Below are 26,058 nucleotides of genomic sequence, written 5' to 3' on the forward strand. Positions count from 1 at the left end.
TTGACACAATTTTTTAAAGAAATAACAAGCTTTGACACAATTTTCTATAGAAATAAAATTTTGACAAAATGTTCTATAGAAATAAAATTTTCTACAGAAATAAAATTTTGTCAAAATTTTCTACAGAAATACAATGTTGACAAAATTTTCTATAGAAATAGAATTTTGACAACAAGTCTATATTGAAATTAAATTTTTACGAAATTTCCTATAGAAATACAATTTTGGGAAAATTTTCTATAAAAATAAAACTTTGACAACATTTTCTATGGAAATCAAATTTTGACAACAAATTCTATAGAAATAAAATTTTGACAAAATTTTCTATAGAAATATAATTTTTACGAAATTTTCTATAGAGATACAGATTATAGAAAATTTTCTATAGAAATAAAATGTTGACAAAATTATCTATAGAAATAAAATTTTGACAAAATTTTCTAAAGAAATGCAATTTGGACAAAAGTCTCTATTCAAATTACATTTTTACAAAATTTTCTATTGAAATAAAATTTTGAGAAAATTTTCTATAAAAATAAAATTTTGACAACATTTTCTATGGAAATAAAATGTCGACGACATATTCTATAGAAATAAAATGTTGACATAATTTGCTATAGAAACAAAAATTTTTGACACAATTTTCTATTGAAATAAAAAATGTTGACACAATTTTAGAAAAAAAATTCTATAGAAATAAAATTTTGACAACATTTTCTAAAGAAATAAAACTTTTACGAAATTTTCTATAGAAATAAAATTTTGACAACATTTTCTACAGAAATAAAATATTGAAAAAATTTTTTATAGAAATACAATTTTGACGAAAGTCTCTATTGCAATTAAATTTTTACGGAATCTTCTATAGAAATAAAATGTTGACAATTTTTTTTTAAATAAAATTGTGACAAAATTTCTATGGAAATAAAATTTTGACAACATATTCTATAGAAACAAAAATTTTCTATAGAACTAACATTTTCTATAGAAATAAAATTTTCACAAAATTTTCTACAGGAATAATATGTTGACAAAATTGTCTATAGAAATAAAATGTTGACAAAATTTTCTATAGAAATAAAATTTTCACAAAATTTTCTATACAAATAAAAATTTTACGCAATTTTCTATAGAAATAAAGTTTTGACAAATTTTTCTATAGAAATCAAAATTTTGACAAAATTTTCTATAGAAATAAAATTTTGACAAAATTTTCAATAGAAATAAAATTTTGACACAATTTTCTATAGAAACAAAAATTTTTGACACAATTTCCTATTGAAATAAAAAATGTTGACACAATTTTCTATACAAATAAAACTTAGCGAAAATTTTCTACAGAAATAAAATTTTGACACAATTTTCTATTGAAAAAAAATTGTTGACACAATTTTCTATAGAAATAAAGCTTAGCGAAAATTTTCTACAAAAATAAAATATTGAGAAAATTTTCTATAGAAACAAAATTTAGACAAAATTTTCTATAGAAATGAAAGTTTGACAAATTTTCTATAGAAATAAACAAAATTGACACAATTTTTTAAAGAAATCATTTTTTTTTATAGAAATTCGATTTTGAGAAAATTTTCTATAGAAATAACATTTTGACACCATTTTCTACAGAATTAAAATGTTGACAACTTTTTCTATAGAAATACAATTCTGACAAAAGTCTCTATTGAAATTAAATTTTTACGAAATTGTCTATAGAAATAAAATTTTGAGAAAATTTTCTATAAAAATGAAATTTTGACATCTTCTATGGACAACATATTTTATAGAAATAAAGTTTTGACACAATTGACACAATAAAAAAAGTTTAGAGAAATTTTTCTATAGAAATAAAATTGAGACAAAATTGTCTACAGAAATGATAGTTTGACAAATTTTCTATAGTACGAGGGCAGTTTGGAAACTTCTTAGCCTAGCACAAATAGAAACAGGTGTTCAAAAAAGACGCATCCGCAATTTTTTAACAATGGAAAAATTAAAAATGCGTTAATGACAGATTAAATATTTACATAAAAAAGGTTTATCGGGACAAGAAATTCATAATGATATGGTGAATGTGTTAGGTGAAAGTGCTCCTTCATATGCAACAGTAAAAAATTGAGTTGCTGAATTTAAACGTGGTCGTACAAGCATTGAAGATGAACCACGTAGTGGACGTCCAAACACAGCAACAACAACAAAAGAAATTGTAGCCAGATTGCATGATATGGTATTAAATGATCGACGAATAAAAGTGCGTAAAATTGCTAATATCATGGGTATCTCAAATGCTCGAGTCCATTTAATTTTGCATGAAGACCTACAAATGAAAAAGCTTTCTGGAAGATGGGTGCCGCATTTGTTAACAGTCGATCAAAAACGCATAAGAATGAACATTTTTCAAGCTTGTTTGGATCGTTTTAAGTGAAATAAAATGGATTTTAAGCGTCGTTTCATAACTGTTGAGGAGACATGGATCCACCACTATACTCCAGAGACAAAAGAACAATCCAAACAATGGACTGAAGCTGGAGGAAGTGCCCCAAAGAAGGCAAAAACAATTCAATCGGCTGTTAAGGTTATGTCAAGGGTTTTTTTTTTTGGGACTTCAAAGGTGTTTTATTGATTGACTATCTGCAAAAGGGTAAAGCAATAAATTCAGAGTAGTATTGCAACCATTTGGATCAATTAAATGTACAAATTCAAAAAAAAAAACGTTCTGGCTTACAACACAAAAAAATTATTTTTCATCAAGACAACGCACTAGCGCACAAGAATGTTTTAACAATGGCTAAAATCAACTAATTAAAGTACGAGTTGCTTGACCACCCACCTTATTCTCCTGATTTAGCTCCCAGTGACTTTTATTTGTTCCCAAATCTAAAAAACTATTTTAATCAAGGGATAGAATTGCTAGAAAATCGTTGGACTAAGTGTATTGAAGTTTCAGGAGATTATATTGAAAAATAAAAATATTTTTGAAAAACTAACTATTCTCTTTCATTGATAGGCTAAGAAGTTTCCGAACTGCCGTGGTAATAAAAATTTTTGACATAATTTTTTAAAGAAATACAATTTTTTATAGAAATTCGATTTTGAGAAAATTTTCTATAGAAATAAAATGTTCTATAGAAATACAATTTTGACAAAAGTTTCTATTGAAATACAATTTTGACCTTCAATTCATTTTTTAATTGATACTATCATTTCTGTGATTGACGACATTTCAATTAAAAATTAATTGGATCAATTAATTTCGTGATTGAATCAGAAAAAATTTGTTTGTGTGTAGAAATAAAATTTTGAGAAAATTTTCTATACAAATAAAATTTTGAGAAAATTTTCTATAGAAAAAAAAAAATTTAACAAAATTTTCTATAGAAATAAAATTTTGACAAAATTTTCTATAGAAATACAATTTTGACAAAAGTTTCTATTGAAATTAAATTTTTACGAAATTTTCTATAGGAATAAAATTTTGAGAAAATTTTCTATAAAAATAAAATTTTTAAATTTTCTGTGGAAATAAAATTTTGACAACATATTCTATAGAAATAAAAAAAAACTTTATACAACGTTCTATTGAAATAAAAAATTTTGACACGGTTTTCTACAGAAATAAATTTTTGAGAACATTTTCTATAGAAATAAAAAATTTTGACACAATTTGTTATATCGTTGTTGTTGTTTTTTATTTCAGCTTAAAACCATACATTGACTAAACTACAAGAGTAGCTTAACCAACAGAGGAAAAGAATGTTTGTCAAATTTATTTGGGCAAAGCCCTATAAAATTTTGAGAAAATTTTCTATAGAAATAAAATTTTGAGAAAATTTTCTGGAGTAATCAAATTTTGAGAAAATTTTCCAGAGAAATCAAATTTTGACAAAATTTGACAAAATATTCTATAGAAATAAAATTTTGACATAATGTTCTATAGGAATAGAAATTTTATAAAACTTTCTATAGAAATAAAATTTTGTCAAAATATTCTATAGAACTAAAATTTTGACAAAATTTTCTATAAAATAAAATTTTAACAACATTTGCTATACAAATAAAATTTTGACAAAATTTTCTATGGAAATAAAATTTTGACAAAATTTTCTATGGAAATAAAGTTTTGACAAAACTTTCTGTAGACATAAAATTATATATATAATAAAATTTATTTCAATGAAATTTTTTATAAAAATACATTTTAATTTAGGGAAATTTTATATTGCCATGGACTATCAAAATTTTATCAAAAACTTCAAAATGAGTTATTTTTTTATTTAGATAATTTATTGATAAAATTTTCTTGAACTTTTGGTAGATTGAACTTGTGGTAGATTGTAGATTGTTTTTGTCCCAAGTGGCAACCATGACTTCAACGCACGGTCGGAGCGAAAAAGTTTTCAAATTGTAAATATTAGATAATCAGGAAAGCGGTGGATAAAGTTTTTAGTTTTTCTTTTTCTTTTTCTTTTTTTTTTATTTTTTTTTTTTTTAATTATTATTTTGGTCCGTTTATTAGTTTCTAAATTTTTCCATATGATTAAGCTATCAGACCTAAGGTTATTTTCTAGTTTAGATTTAGTTTTATTTGTTTTTTTAATGTCTTCATTTAAATAAAATTCCATGGCATAACTTCTTAAGCAATGCAAAACGAAGTACTTCCGTCCTATGACAAGCTGTATGTAAAATTTATTGGAGATAATTCAAATTTGTACTATTTGCGGTATCCAAATTACTCTGTTGAAGCTCGTTTCTCTGAGATTATTCTACCCTCAATACCATTTTATGATGACGGGTATAGAAACAACAGAGAATTTAGCCATGATAAATTTAAATGTGGCCATGGTAAGTTTGAATGTACTATTCCTGAAAATCATTTTACTTAGCTCATCAATTCGATTGATACTTTTTTTGTAGAATTTTTCCATTTGAGGATAATCCTAGTATCTCACTGTAAAATTAAAATGCATGAAGCAAATACTTAATTAATTTTAGTAATTTAATGAGATGCCAATATACTCTCTATGTCTAGTCTAATTGCATCCCAAAGTTTCACTATGAATTTTGTACTCCTATAGAATTTAGATGAAATATCATACTCAAACATAAAGAGCAAGGAGGAGTAATCAACAAAACAACAACAATAACAACAACAACAACAACAACAACATGAAAAAGATGTTACAACAAAAGTGCAACAACAAATTTGATGCAATCAGGAAAGGCTTCATTAAAAATTAATTTCAACCTGAATGCAGTAGCGATGTTTTACACCATTTTCAAATGCAGTTGTGGTACATCATACAACGTCACACATACACAAATAGATAGAACAAGAGTGGAAGAAAGAGAGCGAGAGAGAAGAGTAAACACCACAATAACATCCTCATCAACAGCAATGATACTTGAAAATAGTAACAACAACAATTGCATCACTTCAATGAGGTAAAGCATATGTTGCCAACTCACAAGGGAAGAGAACCTTCTCTTCTACGCGTATATGTGTGTTCATTTGTGTATGTAAGATAAATTTCTCTAAGTTTTGAGAGTATGTAAAGAAGCCATAAGTATCTGCTAACTTGTGTAATCCTATAGGATGTATTAAAAACCTATAATTTTAAGAAAATTACAAACCAAAATATTTTGTGGAGCCTTACAAAAAGGGGTCATAGGAAAGTTCTTCTCGAGTCCCTATAGAAAAGCATTACCAGCACTTTTCTGCTTACTAAGCCCCAACCACAATAACCATAGTCATTATTGTGGTTGTCTCTTAGAATATAAGCACATAATTTTCCAAAAAGATTCCATATGGAATCTTTTGCTATGCACACAAATACACACTGAGGACCAACCCCCTCCCCTCCCCACTCAACAACATTGGGCAGAAATATTTTAGTTTATAATGTACCATAAAACTGATGTAAGTCTTCATTGTCACATAACATAACAACAACAACATTACATTGTTATCCCTTTTTCCAAATGGTCCTTTCCACTTCATAAAGTTAACAGAACTCTACTTGAGAATATATTTCGAGCTATTGTATTTGCTAAATACCAGAACATAGAATATGGTTATAATCATATATCAAGAGGATGTAAAAGTGCCAAGGGCCCATATTCAACAACATGGCTATAATATACGATTGGAAGAATATGTGGTAGTAAGACTACCAACATAAGTAGTAGCCCGTTCTATGGTAAATCACAAATGGACTTTCATTGTGGTATGAAGAACTGAGAAATTTCAAGTATGTCAAAAGTTCATTTGTCATAGATGAATAATTTTGGTTTTGTAAATTGGATATGGAATGTGTCCGAAGAATTTTCGAAGCATATGGAAAATCATGAAATCTACAAGGAAACAAATATTATTGTTCAAAACACAATATAAGAATGATTTTATGATCGATTTGTGGGACATAGTCACAGTTCAATTAAATAGGAGACAATAGTATAAATTATGCAGAGAAAAAATATTTTTTGTCATCAATCACGAAATTTATTGATCCAATTATTAATTATTAATTGAAATTTCTTCAATCATAGGTTAGGTTATGTGGCAGCCCGATGTATCAGGCTCACTTAGGCTATTAAGTCCATTGTGATACCACATTGGTGAACTTCTCACTTATCACTGAGTGCTGCCCGATTCCATGTTAAGCTCAATGACCAGGGACCTCCTTTTTATAGCCGAGTCCGGACGGCGTTCCACATTGCAGTGAAACCACTTAGAGAAGTTTTGAAACCCTCAGATATGTCACCAGCATTACTGAGGTGGAATAATCCACCGCTGAAAAACTTTCTGATGTTCGGTCGAAGCAGGAATCGAACCCACGACGGCGGGCATGCTAACCATTGCACCACGGTGGCTCCCATCTTCTTCAATCTTCAATCATAAGAAATAATAACATCAACCACCAATGTCAATAAAAACAAAATTTAGCCCAAGTAAAAACAATTAATTGATACAATAATTTTTTGTACTTGATTTTTATTTTAATTAAAAAATTAATATAAATTCTTTACTATTTTGTTTTTTGAATTAAATGAAAACGTTAATATTTGAATACTTTTTTAAATCCAATTAAAATTTTAACTAAAGCAACAAGAAACAAAATTTATACAATGAAAGTCTATTTCAATTATTTATTAATTGAAATGTCTTCGATCGCATACATAACACAGATGGAAAATGCAGTACTATAGTCCTTTTTTAGTACCTATTCACCCTAGTCAGTACTCCCGCGAATGATTAAATACCTTTTGTGTAGACATTTTTGAGCCGATATCAGATTTATAGTACACTAGTTTTGGCAAAATATTTTAAGATTTTGAGAAAGTCGTTAACAAACTTATTTTCCAATAGTCTTTTACAAATTTGGCAAAACAGACAAATTCATGCGGGAAGAAAAATCTCGATTTTGTAAAAGCCATAGTCAAAAATAGTGGAAAATTTTGTCAAAATTTTATTTTATTTTTTTTTAAACATTTTATTTCTGTTGACAATTTTATAAAAATATTTATTTATACAGAAAATTTTGTCAAAACTTTATTTCTATACAAAATTTTTCCAAAACTTTATTTCTATAGAAAATTTTTCCAAAATTTTATTTCTATGGAAAATTTTTGTCAAAATTTTGTTTCTATAGAAAATTTTGTCAAACTTTTATATATTTTTTGTAAAAATTTTATTTTTGTTAACAATTTTATAAAAATATTTATTTATACAGAAAATTTTGTCAAAACTTTATTTCTATAGAAAATTTTTCCAAAATTTTATTTCTATAGAAAACTTTTGTCAAACTTTTATATATTTTGAAAATTTTCTTAAAATTTAATTTCTATAAAAAGTTTTGTCAAAATTTTGTTTCAATAGAAAATTTTGTCAACATTTTATTTCTATAGAAAATTTTGTCAAAATTTTATTTCTATAGAAAATTTTGTCAACATTTTATTTCTGTTAAAAATTTTGTTAAAATTTTATTTCTATAGAAAATTTGTCAACATTTTTTTCCTGTAGAATATTTTGTCATATTTTATTTCTACAGAAAATTTTTTCAAAGTTTTATTTCTATAGAAAATTTTATATCTTTGTCAAAATTTTATTTCTGTTGAAAATTTTGATAAAATTTTATTTCTATAGATAATTTGTCAACATTTTGTTCCTGTAGAAAATTTTGTCATATTTTATTTCTACAGAAAATCTTGTCAAAATTTTATTTCTATGTCAAAATTTTATTTCTGTAAAAAACTTTGACCAAGTTTTATTTCTATATAAAATTTGGTCAAAATTTTTTTTCTGTAGAAAATTTTGTTAAAATTTTATTTCTGTGGAGAATTTTGTTAAAATTTTATTTCTGTAGAAAATTTTGTCAAGATTTTATTTCTATAGAAAATTTTGTCAAAATTTTATTTTTATAGAAAATTTTATCAAAATTTTATTTCCGAAGAAAATTTTGTTAAATATCATTTTCATGGAGAATTTTGTATAAAATGAATTATACAGAAAATTTTGTCAAAAATTTATTTTTATTTATCTACAGAAAATTTTGTCAACATTTTATTTCTATAGAAAATTTTGTCAAAATTTTATTTCTATAGAAAATTTTGTCAAAATTTTATTTCTATCGAAAATTTTGTCAAAATTTTCAAAATTTTATTTCTATCGAAAATTTTGTCAAAATTTTATTTCTATAGAAAATTTTGTCAAAATGTTATTTCTATAGAAAATTTTGTCAAAATTTTATTTCTATAGAAAATTTTGTCAAAATGTTATTTCTATAGAAAATTTTGTCAACATTTTTTTTCTATAGAAAATGTTGCTCGTGGTTTTATTTCTATAGAAAATTTTGCTCAAAATTATATTTCTATATAAAATTTTGTCAACATTTTATTTCTATAGAAAATTTTGTCAACATTTTATTTCTATAGAAAATTTTGTCAAAATTTTATTTCTATAGAAAATTTTGTCAAAATTTTATTTCTATCGAAAATTTTGTCAAAATTTTATTTCTATAGAAAATTTTGTCAAAATGTTATTTCTATAGAAAATTTTACTCAAAATTTTATTTCTATAGAAAATTTTGCTCAAGGTTTTATTTCTATACAAAATTTTGCTCAAAATTATATTTTTATAGAAATTTTTATATCTATAGATTTCTATATAAAATTTTGTCAACATTTTATTTCTATAGAAAATTTGGTCAAAATTTTATTTCTATAGAAAATTTTGTCAAAATTTTATTTCTATAGAAAATTTCGTCAAAATTTTATTTCTATAGAAAATTTTGTCAACATTTTATTTCTATAGAACATTTTCTCAAATTTTTATTCCTATAGAAAATTTTGTCAAAATTTTATCCGTATAGAAAATTTTGTTTAAATTTTTCCCTAAAGAAAATTTTATCAAAATTTTGTTTCTATAGAATAATATTGTCAAAATTTTATTTCTATAGAAAATTTTGTTAATATTTTATTTCTATAGAAAATTTTGTCAAAATTTTATTTCTATAGAAAATTTTGTCAAAATTTTTTTTATGTAGAAAATTTTGTCAAAAATTTTTTTATGCACAGAAAAAAATATCACAAAATATTTCCAATTAAAAAGTTAATTGAAGTTGAAAATGTTTTCAATTAATAAATTAATTGATACGATTAACTTTTTAATCATGGTATAAACATTAAGTTAATTAAGTAAATGATTGAAAATTGTAAAATTTGTAATTAAAAAATTAATTGATACAATTAACTTTTTAATCAAATTCGAAAGACTAAGTTAGTTAAAAAAAGTGATGAACATTTTTTTTAGTTTATAATTAAAAATGTATTTCAAACAATAATTTGTTATTCCAAATAAAAACTCTAAGCCAGTTCAAAAAGTAATTGGAAATATTGACCTTTTTTAATTAAAAAATTAATTGAGTTTTGCATTTAACACCAATTAAATTTTTAATTGAATCAATTAAAAAATTAATTGAAATTTGTTAATGAAACCAATTAGTTTTTTAATCAAGAATTTTTTCTATGCCCAATTAAAACTATGATTGATACTATCATTTTCGTGATTGAAGACATTTCAATTAAAAAATTAATTGGATCAATTAATTTCGTGATTGAATCAGAAATTTTTTTTTGTGTGTGTAGAAAATTTTGTCAAAATTTTATTTGTTGTTTTTTGATTTCAGCTTAAGACCATGCATTGACTAAACTACACGTGTATGTTAACCAACAGAGGAAAAGAATGTTTGTCAAATTTATTTGGGCAAAGCCCTATAGACTGCAAGATGGTTGGATGGACGCACGTTTCGGAATTACCACATTCCTCATCAGCATCCTCTACTTGCAGCAAAACTATCAACCAATTATCAGAATAAATTCAAGCAGTTCATTAAACCCAACAATGATTCACACTTGAACCTTCCCGAAAAAGGTTTTGCATGATAGCCTTTGCCACAGTCAAATCGTCGATTGGCTGGGTTTATTTTGAGCGTGCTTCCTCTTCTTTCGTTCGTTTTGTTTTGTTATTGTTGGTTTTGGAGAAGCAAAATTCATCCGATCTGGTTGAAATTTGGTACGCGGTGGTAGTATATGATATTTAACAACCATGCCAAAAATTTCAAGTCAGTGGTCACGAAATTAATTGATCCAATTATTTTTTAATTGAAATGTCTTCAATCACAGAAATAATCGTATCAATTAAAAAATTAATTGACAGTCAATTAAAAAATTAATTGATCCAATTAAAAAATTAATTGATACTATTAATTTGTGTGATTGATTTTTGTTTCAATTAAAAAATTTGTTGAATCTATCAAAATTTTCATTGAATATTTCTTAAAATTCAATTAAGATTTTAATTGGAAAAATTTTCGTGAATTTTTTTTTTCAGAATGTAACCCTCACGGTCTTTTGATATAGCAACAGGCAAGAAGGCAGTTACCCATCCAATATCCAACAGCCATAGCTGTGGCTAGCTTGATATCCTGCTTCCTCAATGGTATTCCAGGATCATTTCTCTCCCTTTTTCTACACTTTACGAAAATGAAACTCCCAAAAAACTAGTTTGGTTTCGTTTATATAACATCCCATCTCTACTCCAACCAAAAACTAAAAAAAACATATTGTTATCCTACATCCAATAAGGCTTTCAAACTTATGCTTCCTTCTCTACCAAAAAAAAAGAGAAAACTCATTCTCATTCATTTTACGACCATCTCAAAACCATCTGATTAGAGGAAAATTTCATAGAGAAAACTACACAGCCTTGAAGATAATTTCAAATCAAGTCATCTTTTTCCTTAGCACTGCACTCCACCACATACCAGGACACATCATGCGCCTGGGCGGGTCCTCGCTTTGCATCATCCCGTACCCCCATTCCCATTCCCATTTTGTTGAACGATACAGACGTAAAGTGCCAATTTAAATATGTTGATGCTGTTGCCAAATATTGGCTTTTAGTCTCATGCTCTAGTTACAGTTAATGTACGTGATTGCAATCTACACCATCTCGGAAAGAGTCAAGGCTTTGGCAACAACCAAGCCATCCAGTTTACAAGTGAAAGAAAACAGCAGAAGAAAAATGGGAAAGACGAAATCCCCAAAATTGGGTCATATGGCGGCTTTATGAGATGAACATAATGCTAGTGAACAATTTGAGTAGATTTTTTTTTGTTTGTTTGCCACAAATGCATAAAGAGAGAAAACCCAAAAAAAAAAAACAGAAGTGGAAGCAAACTACATAACCACTTGAAAAGATGGAATAAGAAAATATGCCAGTGTAATCACAGGCACTTTCCAAAATTGTTTTTCTTCAATTTCTTTTTGCGTTTTATTATTGGCAAGAATTGTGAAAATAATCACCCAAAATCCCATTTGTGGTTGTCATAGTTTTTAAGCCTTTGAAGTCATAGAAAAACTCTATTTTTATGGAATATCTTTTGAAACTATACATAGAGAAAACTAACTTAAAATAATGTTTTCTTTAACTACACCATAAGTCCATAATAGTTTGTGGAACATAGCAAAAAACCATGTCATCGTTAAGCTGATGTTAAATTATTTTTATTGCATGAAAATTATTTGGTTTTAGTCAAATTTTAATTTCTTTAAAATCTTGCAAAACGCAATTCGGATTTCCTTATCCATAGAATATGCCTCCAAAATTATATGACTCAAACGTGAATTAGAAATTGAATGAACGTGTAGGAAAGTCAATGTACGAGGCCCTTTAATATTATGGGATTAGGTAACCCTCAGAGATGGTCTGTATCAAACTTTTTTAGATTTGCGACTGTCGCAAAGTTGTAAACGTCACATACGCGTCGTAAATGTAGAAAAAGTAACAAAAGTCGCAAACTCAAAATACTTTAGTTGCGTCAGCTAGGCAGCGAATTCAATGATAACCAAGGCGATGGTATGTGCTAAGAAGTTTCAATTCTTAGGAATGTTCACAATTTTCGGTTTTAGCCCCCACATTTTCCCTATTGCCAGGGTAACCGTGGATTTTCTCGTCCTTTCTTAGCTTTAAGTTCAGTCTCCTGTCCAATATAACCCCAAGGTAGTTTGCACACTCATCAACGGGAATTTCGATACCACCTAAGAAAATAGGCTTGACCGTGGAAAAACTTTCACAAATTTCTGCAGAAACTCACAGCGAATGCTGTCAAACTAAATTAAAAAATGTTCAGGATTTCGTCTATTCAATCTTTGGTTTTCTACAGTAGGTTTACGACTTTTGCGACATACGTATTATACCGTCGCAAATGTGTGACGCAAAAGTCACAGTTTTTTTGGTAACCCTAGAGTTGCAATCCAACAACTGACAGCTCTATCGTAAAGCTTCACATTTTTGAGGTTATAATTACTCAGAGCGGTCTTTGTGTTGTTTAAAGCAACTTAAAACATTCATCTCGCCCAAAAACATTTTCCTGAGATTTTTTTTACAACTTTCGACGTGGATTAACTCAACAACTTTGGAACGATGAACTTAATTCACTTTTTGGCGAAGAAGCTCCGTCAAAGACAAATGTTCATCGATGGTATGGTGGTAGTCCACTCTAACGCGACGTGAAGGTCCCTCAAAAGCAGTTGTTCCGGAAACGATTGATGTGCGCCAGGAATTGAGACAATCTTTGACATTACTAGGGATTATCCCACCTCTGTAATGCTGGTGACATTTCTGGGAGTTTCAAAGATTCTCGAAGTGGTTTCACTGCAATGTGGAACGACGTTCGTACTCGGCTATAAAAAGGAGGCCCCTTAACATGGAATCGCGCAGCACTCAGTGATAAGAGAGAAGTTCACCAATGTGCTATCACAATGGACTGACCTATCCTTGTCATTAGTAGGACCAGTATCAATATTTGTTCGCGTCGGATCCCACACAAGTTGTACATTTTTGAGAAAAAGGCTTAGGCATTAGTGAACAAAATGTTATAAATTGCAAACACTTTCAATCCTCGTAGATTTATTTAAATTTAGCAGATCCGAGAGAAATCCCCAAGTCTTATATCCGAAATTGTGTGGTACAGTGTGCCAATCTTTTGGACTTCTCGTATAACAGGTTGGCTGATACGTCCCTGGTCTGACACATAGATGGCGTCGCCAGTATTAAATTCATATTATTTTTATATAGTACCAACCTTCAAATGATTCGTGTCAAAATTTGACGTCTGTAAGTCAATTAGTTTGTGAGATAGAGCGTCTTTTGTGAAGCTGTTTTCTGAAGGGAAGAAATGCGGTGGAAGCAAAAACTTGGCTTGATAATGAGTTTCCGGACTCTGTCCCAGGGAAATCAACAATAATTGATTGGTATGCAAAATTCAAGCGTGGTAAAATGAGCACGGATGACGGTGAATGCAGTGGACGCCCGAAAGAGGTGGTTACCGACGAAAACATCAAAAAAATCCACAAATTTTGAATGACCGTAAAATGAAGTTGATCGAGATAGCAGAGGCCTTAAAGATATCAAAGGAACGTGTTGGTCATATCATTCATCAATATTTGGATATGTGGAAGCTCTGTGCAAAATGGGTGCCGCGCGAGCTCACATTTGACCAAAAACAACAACGTGTTGATGATTCTGAGTGGTGTTTGCAGCTGTTAATTCGTAATACACCCGAGTTTTTCCATCGATATGTGACAATGGATGAAACATGGCTCCATCACTACACTTCTGAGTCCAATCGACAGTCGACTGAGTGAACAGGGACCGATGAACCGTCTCCGAAGCGTGGAAAGACTCAAAAGTCCGCTGGCAAAGTAATGACCTCTGTTTTTTGGGACGCGCATGGAATAATTTTAATCGATTATCTTGACAAGGAAAAACCCATCAACAGTGACTATTATATGGCGTTATTGGAGAGTTTGAAGGTCGAAAACGCGGCAAAACGGCCCCATATCAAGAAGAAATAAGTGTTGTTCCACCCAGGGCTGTGGAGCCGGAGTCTTGGAGTCGGAGTCTGAAGATTTTGCTGGAGTCGGAGTCGTAAAAATTTTGCTCGACTCCGACTCCGGCTAAACCAAATTTTTTAAAACACTTCACATTTTTGTAACTTAGCAAGTTTTTACGCAAATTAGTTTCCATTGCGTTATTCATTCGATCAATGTACAGCATGATTGTAAATTAAAATCAACTTCCAATAACGGCTATCTTTTTATGTTTCCTAGAATGTTAGACTAGCAGATGGGCTGGATCGATCCATTTTAATGCCCATATCAATTTATTTGAAATATTTCGAACAATCGAAATTATTTTTTTTTTAAATTTTATTTTAAGGACATACACATATGTTGAATATTGACAGAACATTTTTTCAAAGTTGGTTTTTATAGAAAATGTTGTCAAAATATTATTTCTATAAAAAGTTGTGTCAAAATTTTATTTCTATAGCAAATTTTGTCAAAATTTTATTTCTATCAAAAATTTATTCAAAATTGTATTACTATAGAAATTACTGTAGAAATCTTTTTCTCTAGAAAATTTAGTCAAAATTTTATTTCTATAGAAAATTGAGTCAAAATTTTGTTTCTATAGAAAAAAAATTTTCTATAGAAATAAAATTTTGCAAAATTTTGTTTGTTGACAATTTTTTTTTTCAAAATTTTATTTCCATTGATAATTTTATTTCTATAAAAATTTAAGTCAAAATTTTATTTCTATAGAAATTTTTGACAAAATTTCATAGTAATAAATTTTTTTATTAGAAAATTTGGTCAAAATTTTATTTCTATAGAAAATTTGGTCAAAATTTTATTGCTATAGAAAATTTAGTCAACATTTTGTTTCTGTAGAATATTTTGCAGAATTTTATTTCTATAGAAAGTTTTGCAAAATTTTGTTTGTTACACAAAAATTTTTTCAAAATTTTATTTCTATTGATAATTTTATTTCTATAAAAATTTAAGTCAAAATTTTATTTCTATAAAAATTTAAGTCAAAATTGTATTTCTATAGAAAATTTTGCCAAAATTGTATACTAATAGCTTTTTTTATTAGAAAATTTGGTCAAAATTTTATTTCTATAGAAAATTTAGTCAAAATTTTGTTTCTTTTTTTTATTTACTACACAAAATTTTTTCTAAAATTGTATTTTTAGTGATAATTTTTTTAAATTTTATTTCTAGAAGAAAAAATTGTCAAATTTTATTTCAATAGCAAATTTTCTCAATTTTTTCTTACTGATGCTCACTGATACTCATTGCTATAAAAAATGTATTCAAAATTTTATTACTATAGAAATATTTTTTTCTATACAAAAAAATTTTATTTTTATAGAAAATTTTGTTTCTATAGAATATTTTGCAAAATTTTATTTCTATAGAAAATTTTGCAACATCTTGTTCGCTACACAATTTTTTTTTAAATTGTATTTCTATTGATAATTTTTTCAAACTATTATTTCTATAAAAAATTTTGCCAAATTTTATTTCTATATATTTGGTCAAAATTTGATTTCTATTGAAAATTTTGCCAAAATTTTATTTCTATAGAAAATTTAGTCAAAAATTTGTTTCTGTAGAAAATTTTGCAAAATTTTATTTACTAGACAATTTTTTTCCAAAATTGTATGCTCACTGATACTCACTGCTAAGTCGAAAACTTGTAGAAATGACCCAAATATTCAAATTTTTCAATGAATGAATCATAAATGCATTTTTGCGAAATTGTCTAAACAATTATAAATATTTCCCAAATATTGCCCGAGATTTTGTAGAAGTCTGATTTGAGATTTTATCAAAATGTAGATCTAAATACAAAGTTGTGCAGGGTATATTATAATCGGCCCGCCCGACTTTAGACTTTCCTTGCATTTTTATTTTTTGTTAAAATTGTGTTACGTCCCATAACGTTAGATTTACATTTTAAGTACATTTTAAGTATTTGTAGAATACAATTTTGTCGAAATCGATTCAGATTCAAATTCATGCATATGGGAAAATAAACCTTTATATAGCTCGCAACAAATTTAAAGGATTTGATATAGTATCAATAATTTTGGTCCACAAATAAATATACTGTTGGTATCTTCTCATATTATGATGGGTATTTATATCATTATTTTATTTATTAAACATTGTCCTAAATTTAAAATATAGAGTTCAATTGGCATCTAATGTGAAATTAAGACCTTTTTTTGCACACATAAATTAATATGATACTTTATATCGATCCACTTACGGTACCCACACAATAGAACTACAAATTAGTGGTACTAAAATGAGATTTAGTTATATTACCCGGAGTCGACTCCGGAGTCGGAGTCGGAGTCGAGCTGATGAAAAATGCTGGAGTCGGAGTCGAGCAAAATTGGCTCGACTCCACAGCTCTGGTTCCACCAAGACAACGCACCGTGCCACAAGTCATTGAGAACGATGGCAAAAATTCATGAATTGGGCTTCGAATTGCTTCCCCACCCACCGTATTCTCCAGATCTGGCTCCCAGCGACTTTTTCTTGTTCTCAGACCTCAAAAGGATGCTCGCAGGGAAAAAATTTGGCTGCAATGAAGAGGTGATCGCCGAAACTGAGGCCCATTTTGAGGCAAAACCGAAGGAGTACTGCCAAAATGGTATCAACAAATTGGAAGGTCGTTATAATCGTTGTATCGCTCTTGAAGGGATCTATGTTGAATAATAAAAACGAATTTTGACATAAAAATGTGTTTTTCTTTGTTAGACCGGGGACTTGTCAGCCAACCTGTTAGGTTAGGTTAAGTGGAAAAATCAAATTGAATCAAAAAAAAAAAAAATTCTGATTCAATCATATAATTATTTATATCAATAAATATAAACTTTTATTATTATTTCATGAATTTATATGTATATTATTTTTATTTACAGGGCTGTTAATTGAAAACAACAACGTATAATTTACTTAGCTTAGATTTTTCCAATCCTTTGTTTCCATTGATTATTTGTATACCAAATAATTTCGCAAAAAATCGTATTAATATGTGTCAATGATTTCTAATATAAAATCTACGGATTAGTGTTAACTTTATTTTGAAATCTCGCACTAATTAATTTAAGAAGATCCGCTTTTGTGTTTTTTGACATAAGAATATTTTTAATTAATTTATTCGCTATTTTCTATACTAATAGCATTATCCAAATATACAAAGACCAATCTATTTAATTAATTTTGTTCATATATTCCAATGATACAAGGACAACACAAAAAAATCAATTTCATTGTTCGAAACAAATAAGCCAATAGTAATTTGTAGGCCTTATACGTGTACACACACATGTGTGTCCGAATGCATACAATGAAAATAATCTATAGTTCACTACAAATCATCATAAATAATTCCAATTATTGTGATTTCTAATTTCATGAATTATGCATGGACTATATAGTCCGTCCACACACATTGAAATATTAATACCACCATGAATTAGATTAAATGCCTAAAGCAAATATCAATGGATTTCCGTTTGTTGTAGAATTTGCTGATATCCGTAGACCATAGATGTTTGCCAGAGAGCATTTGAGTTAGACTGTTATTGTAATTGCTGCAATGTATGTAAACAGCACTCTCTCACACACACACGCATAAGAGATTTTTTGGGTTCCGTTTCCTTTTCCCGGTAGCATACAAGTACATAATGATTATAGGGGAAATACACGAACACACACACCACATAGTAAACACAAACAAATCGTTTATTTGTATTTAACTGGAATTGTATTAATCCTCAGTGATTGCGATTGTTATATTCTTTTGGCCGATGGCACTCATAGCCAATCATAAATCAAATTTGTTCATTTCAGTATTTGAACGGGGGGCACAAATCACCAGCAGCCAAATAAAAAACGTTTTCGGTAAACATATACACCAATACACACACACAAAAGGATGTATATATATGTTATATGGAACATTGAGATTTATTTGGACTGGAAAACTGAATTCTTCTAGAGTTGGACATGATTTTCACTTCAAAAGAAGTTCTTTTAAAGTGATAAATAAAAATACTTTGTTTGACGCAGCTTTACCAATAAATTAAAATTTTACTGTGCATAACGCAAGACAAGTTAAATAATATGAATATCAAAAAAAAAAAAAAATATGTGAAGAGTGTAAAGATGTACTTGGAAGTTGCTATAAAATATTGCATTCAAAAAAATTAAAAAAAAAAGAAAAAACAAGTATATATGGCCGTAAGTTCGGCCAGGCCGAACTCCAACATGAATAGCGTAGAAACTTCTACGAAAGACTGTCTTCCACAATCGAATTACTTGGATTGTGGTATCTTAAATCGTTTTCTAAATTGTGAGTTAGCCCATACGTGGTATATAAAGGGTGGTTAAATTGTAAGGGCCGATGTTGAATGTGAACCACACCTAAACGCCAAGTTTTTTCCGAATTTTATTTGACATTTCTCTATTTCAGACTTACTCAATTTGAACCATGGAGAGATACACAATCCAACAACGTGTTAAAATTATCAAGACTTATTATGATGTGGATGATCAATTTTCGAAGAAAATCATCTTCAGTGATGAGGCACATTTTCACCTCAGTGGATTCGTCAATAAACGGAATTGCCGCATTTGGGCGAATGAGAATCCAAGAGTGATTGTCGAAAAACCAATGCACCCACAAAGAGTGACTGTTTGGTGCGGTTTATGGGCTGGCGGCATAATGGGACCGTATTTTTTCCAAAATAAGGCCGGTCAGGCAGTTGCTGTGAATGGTGTTCACTATCGTGAGATGATAACGAACTTTTTATGGCCCGAATTGGAAGATATGGATGTGGACGATATGTGGTTTCAGCAGGACGGTGCCACTTGTCACACAGCTAAAGAAATAATCGCTCTTTTGCGCAACAAATTCCATGGCCGTGTTATCTCACATAATGGCGATGTCAATTGGCCGCCAAGATCATGTGATTTGACACCGTTGGACTTTTTTCTTTGGGGTTATTTGAAAGAAAAGGTATACATCGATAAGGCAGCAACAATTCAAGAGCTAAAGGACGAGATAATTCGGCACATTAACGGCATAGAACCTCCATTATGCCTCAGCGTCATCGAAAATTTGGACCATCGGACGGAGGTGTGCCACCGAGGTCGCGGCGCCCATTTGGCCGCTATTTTGTTCCATACATAATTGAGTAATACCAATATATCATAATAAAATAAAATTACAATAATTTCCTAAATAGTTTGTGTTTTATTCAAAATCAACATCGGCGCTTGAAATTTTAACCACCCTTTATTAGACAAAAAATGTATGTGTAGGTAAGTCTACACACAATTACGAATCCATATGGACTTTTGCACGGTACGTAGGAAGCCAGAATTGAAATATGGGGGTCGCTTATATGGGGGTTATATACAATTATGAACTTGATATGGAGCAATTTTTGTGTGATTGGGGATCGATTTATCTGAGGGCTATAGACCGATATGGACCTATTTAGGCATGGTTGTTAACGGCCATATACTAGCACAATTTACCAAATTTCAACTGACTCGGATGAAATTTGCTCCTCCAAGAGACTCCAAAACCAAATCTCGAAATCGGTTTATATGAGGGCTATACGTATGATTATGGACTGATATGGACCACTTTTGGCATGGTTGTTAAATATCATATACTACCACCACGTACCAAATTTCAACCCGATCGGATGAATTTTGTTTCTCCAAAAGGCACCGGAGGTCAAATCTGGGGATCGGTTTATATGGGGGTTATATATAATTATGGACTGATATGAACCAATTCCTGTATGGTTATTGGATACCATATACTAACATCACGTACCAAATTTCAACCGAATCGGATGAATTTTGCTCTTCCAAGGGGCTCCGGAGGTCAAATCTTGGGATCGGTTTATATGGGGGCTATATATAATTATGGACCGATTTCGACCAATTTTTGCATGGGTGTTTGAGGCCATATACTAATACCATGTACCAAATTTCAGTCGGATCGGATGAGATTTGCTTCTCTCAGAGACTCCGCAAGCCAAACCAGGGGATCGGTTTATATGGGGGCTATATATAATTATGGACCGATGTGGACCAATTTTTGCATGGTTGTTAGAGACCATATATTAACACTACGTATCATATTTCAACCGGATCGGATGAATTTTGCTCTTCTAAGAGGCTCCGGAAGTCAAATCCGCGGATCGGTTTAACAGGTTGGCTGATAAGTCCCCGGTCTGACGCATAGATGGCGTCGCTAGTATTAAATGCATATTATTTTTATATAGTACCAACCTTGAAATGATTCATGTCAAAATTTGACATCTGTAAGTCAATTAGTTTGTGAGATAGAGCGTCTTTTGTGAAGCAACTTTTGTTATTGTGAAAAAAATGGGAAAAAAAGGATTTTCGTGTTTTGATAAAATACTGTTTTCTGAAGGAAAACAATACGGTGGAAGCAAAAACTTGGCTTGGTAATGAGTTTCCGGACTCCGCCCCAGGGAAATCAACAATAATTGATTGGTATGCAAAATTCAAGCGCGGTGAAATTAGCACGGAGGACGGTGAATGCAGTGGACGCCCGAAAGAGGTGGTTACCGACGAAAACATCAAAAAAAATCCACAAAATGATTTTGAATGACCGTAAAATGAAGTTGATCGAGATAACAGAGGCCTTAAAGATATCAAAGGAATATGTTGGTCATATCATTCATCAATATTTGGATATGCGGAAGCTCTGTGCAAAATGGTTGCCGTGCGAGCTCACATTTGACCAAAAACAACAACGTGTTGATGAGTCTGAGCGGTGTGTGCAGCTGTTAACTCGTAATACACCCGAGTTTTTCCGTCGATATATGACAATGGATGAAACATGGCTCCATCACTACACTCCTGAGTCCAATCGACAGTCGGCTGAGTGGACAGCGACCGGTGAGCCGTGTCCGAAGCGTGGAAAGACTCAAAAGTCCACTGGCAAAGTAATGGCCTCTGTTTTTTGGGATGCGCATGGAATAATTTTTATCGATTATCTTGAGAACCATCAACAGTGACTATTATATGGCGTTATTGGAGCGTTTATAGGTCGAAATCGCGGCAAAACGGCCCCATATGAAGAAGAAAAAAGTGTTGTTCCACCAAGACAACGCACCGTGCCACAAGTCATTGAGAACGATGGCAAAAATTCATGAATTGGGCTTCGAATTGCTTCCCCACCCACCGTATTCTCCAGATCTGGCCCCCAGCGACTTTTTCTTGTTCCCAGACCTCAAAAGGATGCTCGCAGGGAAAAAATTTGGCTGCAATGAAGAGGTGATCGCCGAAACTAAGGCCTATTTTGAGGCAAAACCGAAGGAGTACTACCAAAATGGTATTGGAAGGTCGTTATAATCGTTGTATCGCTCTTGAAGGAAACTATGTTGAATAATAAAAATGAAAAAAAAAATGTGTTTTTCTTTGTTAGACCTGGGACTTATCAGCCAACCTGTTAACAACTATTTGTACCCAGTTTCAAGTCGATAGCTTGTTTCGTTCGGAAGTTAGCGTGATTTCTACAGACGGACGGACGGACATGCTCAGATCGACTCAGAATTTCACCACGACCCAGAATATATATACTTTATGGGGTCTTAGAGCAATATTTCGATGTGTTACACACGGAATGACAAATTTAATATACCCCCATCCTATGGTGGAGGGTATAAAAATATTTAGACATTGATATATAAAAAATCTCGAAAAAGTTAAGAAAAATATAATTTTTCCCTATTTTTTAAAGGAAATTCGAAATTCTTCAGATGTGATAGCACCACTAATGCGAAATCAATGCAGGGGATACTTAAGAAGAGCCACCGTGGTATAATGGTTAGCATGACCGCCTTGCATACACAAGGTCGTGGGTTTGATTCCTGCTTCGACCGAACACCAAAAAGTTTTTCAGCGGTGGATTATCACACCTCATTAATGCTGGTGATATTTCTGAGGGTTTCAAAGCTTCTCTAAGTGGTTTCACTGCAATAAGGAAGGCCGTTCGGTCTCGGCTGTAAAAAGGAGGTCCCTTGTCATTGAGCTTAACATGGAATCGGACAGCACTCAGTGATAAGAGAGAAGTTCACCAATGTGGTATCACAATGGACTGAATAGTCTAAGTGAGCCTGATACATAGGGCTGCCACCTAACCTAACTTAACCTAACCTATTATGAATTGACAAAATTATTAAGTGTTAAGTAAGTTAAGTTTTGTTCCACTTTTTAAAAATAATTGTGCCATTTTTTGACGTTAACCACTTTTTGTGCCTCTTTTTTTGACCTTTGCCACTTTTTCAAAATTCCCAACGGTAACACTGCCCCCGATAAATCATAAATGTGCTTTTGCATAAGTTGCATAAATATGGTTCTAACGTTAAATATTTCCCTTAGTTGTTTATTAACATTCTGCTCCGTCCCAGGACATTGAACTAAAGGGTGGTTAAAATTTCAAGGGCCGATGTTGATTTTGAATAAAACACAAACTATTTAGGAAATTATTGTAATTTTATTTTATTATGATATATTGGTATTACTCAATTATGTATGGAACAAAATATCGGCCAAATGGGCGCCGCGAACTCGGTGGCACACCTTCATCCGATGGTCCAAATATTCGATGACGCTGAGGCATAATAGAGATTCTATGCCGTTAATGTGCCGAATTATCTCATCCTTTAGCTCTTGAATTGTTGCTGGCTTATCGACGTACACCTTTTCTTTCAAATAACCCAAAAAGAAAAAAATCCAACGGTGTCAAATCACATGATCTTGGCGACCAATTGACATCGCCATTAAGTGAGATAACACGGCCATTGAATTTGTTGCGCAAAAGAGCCATTGTTTCGTTAGCTGTTTAGCAAGTGGCACCGTCCAATTCGGGCCATAAAAAGTTCGTTATCAACTCACGATAGCGAACACCATTCACAGTAACTGCCTGACCGGCCTCATTTTGGACAAAATACGGCCCGATGATGCCGCCAGCCCATAAACCGCACCAAACAGTCACTCTTTGTGGGTGCATTGGTTTTTCGACAATCACTCTGGGATTCTCATTCGCCCAAATGCGGCAATTCTGTTTATTGACGAATCCACTGAGGTGAAAATGTGCCTCATCACTGAAGATGATTTTCTTGGAAAATTGATCATCCACTGTTGCCATTTCTTGGAACCATTTAACACGTTGTTGGATTGTGTATCTCTCCATGGTTCAAATTGAGTAAGTCTGAAATAGAGATATGTCAAATAAAATTCGGAACAAAAACTTTAGGTGTGGTTCACATTCAACATCGGCCCTTACAATTTAACCACCCTGTATTTACATTTTATCTAGAGATTCCGTAGATGTGTAATTGTTTTCCAGCTCGGTTATGATTTGAATATATGTATATGGTTCTATAAAACTTTATATAGTACCCAACAAATTTGAAGGGTTTGAGATGGCATCGAAAATGCTAATCCAGATCAGGGGCAGGTAAATGCTAATCTAGATCAGGGGTACAGTCGGCCCCGCTCGACTTTGGAATTGATAACAAACCCACGTGGATTGCAATACATATCAGCCACCTTGTTCTGATCTTTATATGTTTAGAAATCAATACCCTTTTTATATTTCCACTCCATAACATTTTATAAACATTTGCTTGTTTTGCTTCGAATTGACTCATATGTACACAGATAAATGGCTTAAATAACTCCCAGTACAGAACATTATTTGTATAGAAAAAATTCCAAAAAAAAATTAGTACAAATAAATGGACATGTATTGCCACAAAAGAATATCGGTCACACACCATGAAATGTGGTGAGTAAATATTTCTCCAAAAATGGCACCAAGGGGTATTTATGATAAGCCATAAAAATACAATCGTCCCTCATTCATTTCATGGTGAACAATGGATTGGTCAACAATCACATCACAAAACCAATTGCATTATTGCTTAACAATGAGAGCGGTGGTTTGTATACAGTTTAAAGTATACATTTGACATGGGATTGAAGAAAATTTGTTTGATTTTCACTCAGAATTCATTTTAGTTGGATTTAAAGAGGCAACATTTTATTGTCATAGCAAGTAAACCAGATGTTGTTTTGTAAACCAGATCTGGTTTTGATTAAATTAATTGAAGTAAATAATTTTTTTTATCAAATTTTTTTCCAAATTGCGATTACGTTTTTATTTGAAACAAGTATATACAGAAGTAAGTTCGGCCTGGCCGAATCTTAAATACCCACCACCATGAATCAAATATAATATAGAGGTGTGCGCGTGAGTGACATTTCACTCACACTCACGCACATTCACGAAGTCAAATATTTATTCACGCACGCTCACGCACGATAAGTGTCGTAGCCACTCCCAGTCACGCACATTCACGAAATGAAAATCAGTAATCACGCACGCTCACGCACGAAGTACTTTTACAGACTCACGCTCACGCACGATTCACGACAATTCACGTGACTCACAACAAATTCACGAGACTCATGACATTTTCCCATCGGGAATGAGCAAGGGTAATAAAATTCATAAATAAAATATAGTTCGACAACTAAATCAATTTCAGTTAACATACGAGTAAGAATTAAATGTTGATTTTTTTTCGTGAGCGTGATTTTGCAGAAATTTTATTCACGCACATTCACGAACCGATTTTATTACTCACGCACGACATATTTGTTTTAGTCCCATTCACGCACATTCACGAGAGTTGCTTCAGATTTTATTCACGACTCATGTGATTCACGCGTGAATCACGCGTGTCACGATAATTTCGTGTCACGCGCACACCTCTAATATAATGGTTTCCTTTTGAAAATTTCAGGGTGGTTTGATGACAGATATTTTCCCAAGCAGATCAGTTCAACCAGTACGCTTCCCACAGATAAATGTAAAGATTTTACCTATGAAGACTAGATCAGATTCTGAATTTATAAGAACCATTTTTTGTTTGAGTTTTAGAGGAATCATAAACATCTCTTGTAAGTGTGCAAGAACATGATGAAATAACGCCTTGACTTGAAATCTAAAATCTGTGAATTTTCATCCCAATTATTTAAATGACTACGAGAAGTAAAATCTGGAAATTTCGCGTCTTCCATACCCTCAATAAGTGAAATCGGTCTATATGGAGGCCTTACCAACTGGACCGATAAAACTAAATCATCTACACTTTGTTATGGGTCTAAAATGCCAGTATATTTTCAATTTGTGGCAAATCGGATAAAAACTAAAATTTTTAGAAACCCCAGTAGATAAATCGGGAGTTCGGTGTAATGAGGGCTATAGCAAAACATGGAAGGATACCCACAGTATTCAGCACATTTAATTGTAGTTCTAGAATCTAGACCCCAAATCAGAGGGCCGGTTTATAGAGGGGCTATATCAAAAACTGTACCGATACTCAATATATTCGCCACACCTCTTTATGGTCCTAGAATACCTCAAGATTTCAAATTTCAGGCAAATTGGATAAAAACTACGGATTCTAGAAGCCCAAGAAATAAAATCGGGAGATCGGTCTACATGGGGGCTATATCGAAACATGGACCGATACTCAACATTTTCGGCACACGTCTTTATTTTCCTAGAATACCTCT

This window comes from Haematobia irritans, chromosome 3 (assembly GCF_050003625.1).
Source record: "Haematobia irritans isolate KBUSLIRL chromosome 3, ASM5000362v1, whole genome shotgun sequence".
Lineage (NCBI taxonomy): Eukaryota > Metazoa > Arthropoda > Insecta > Diptera > Muscidae > Haematobia > Haematobia irritans.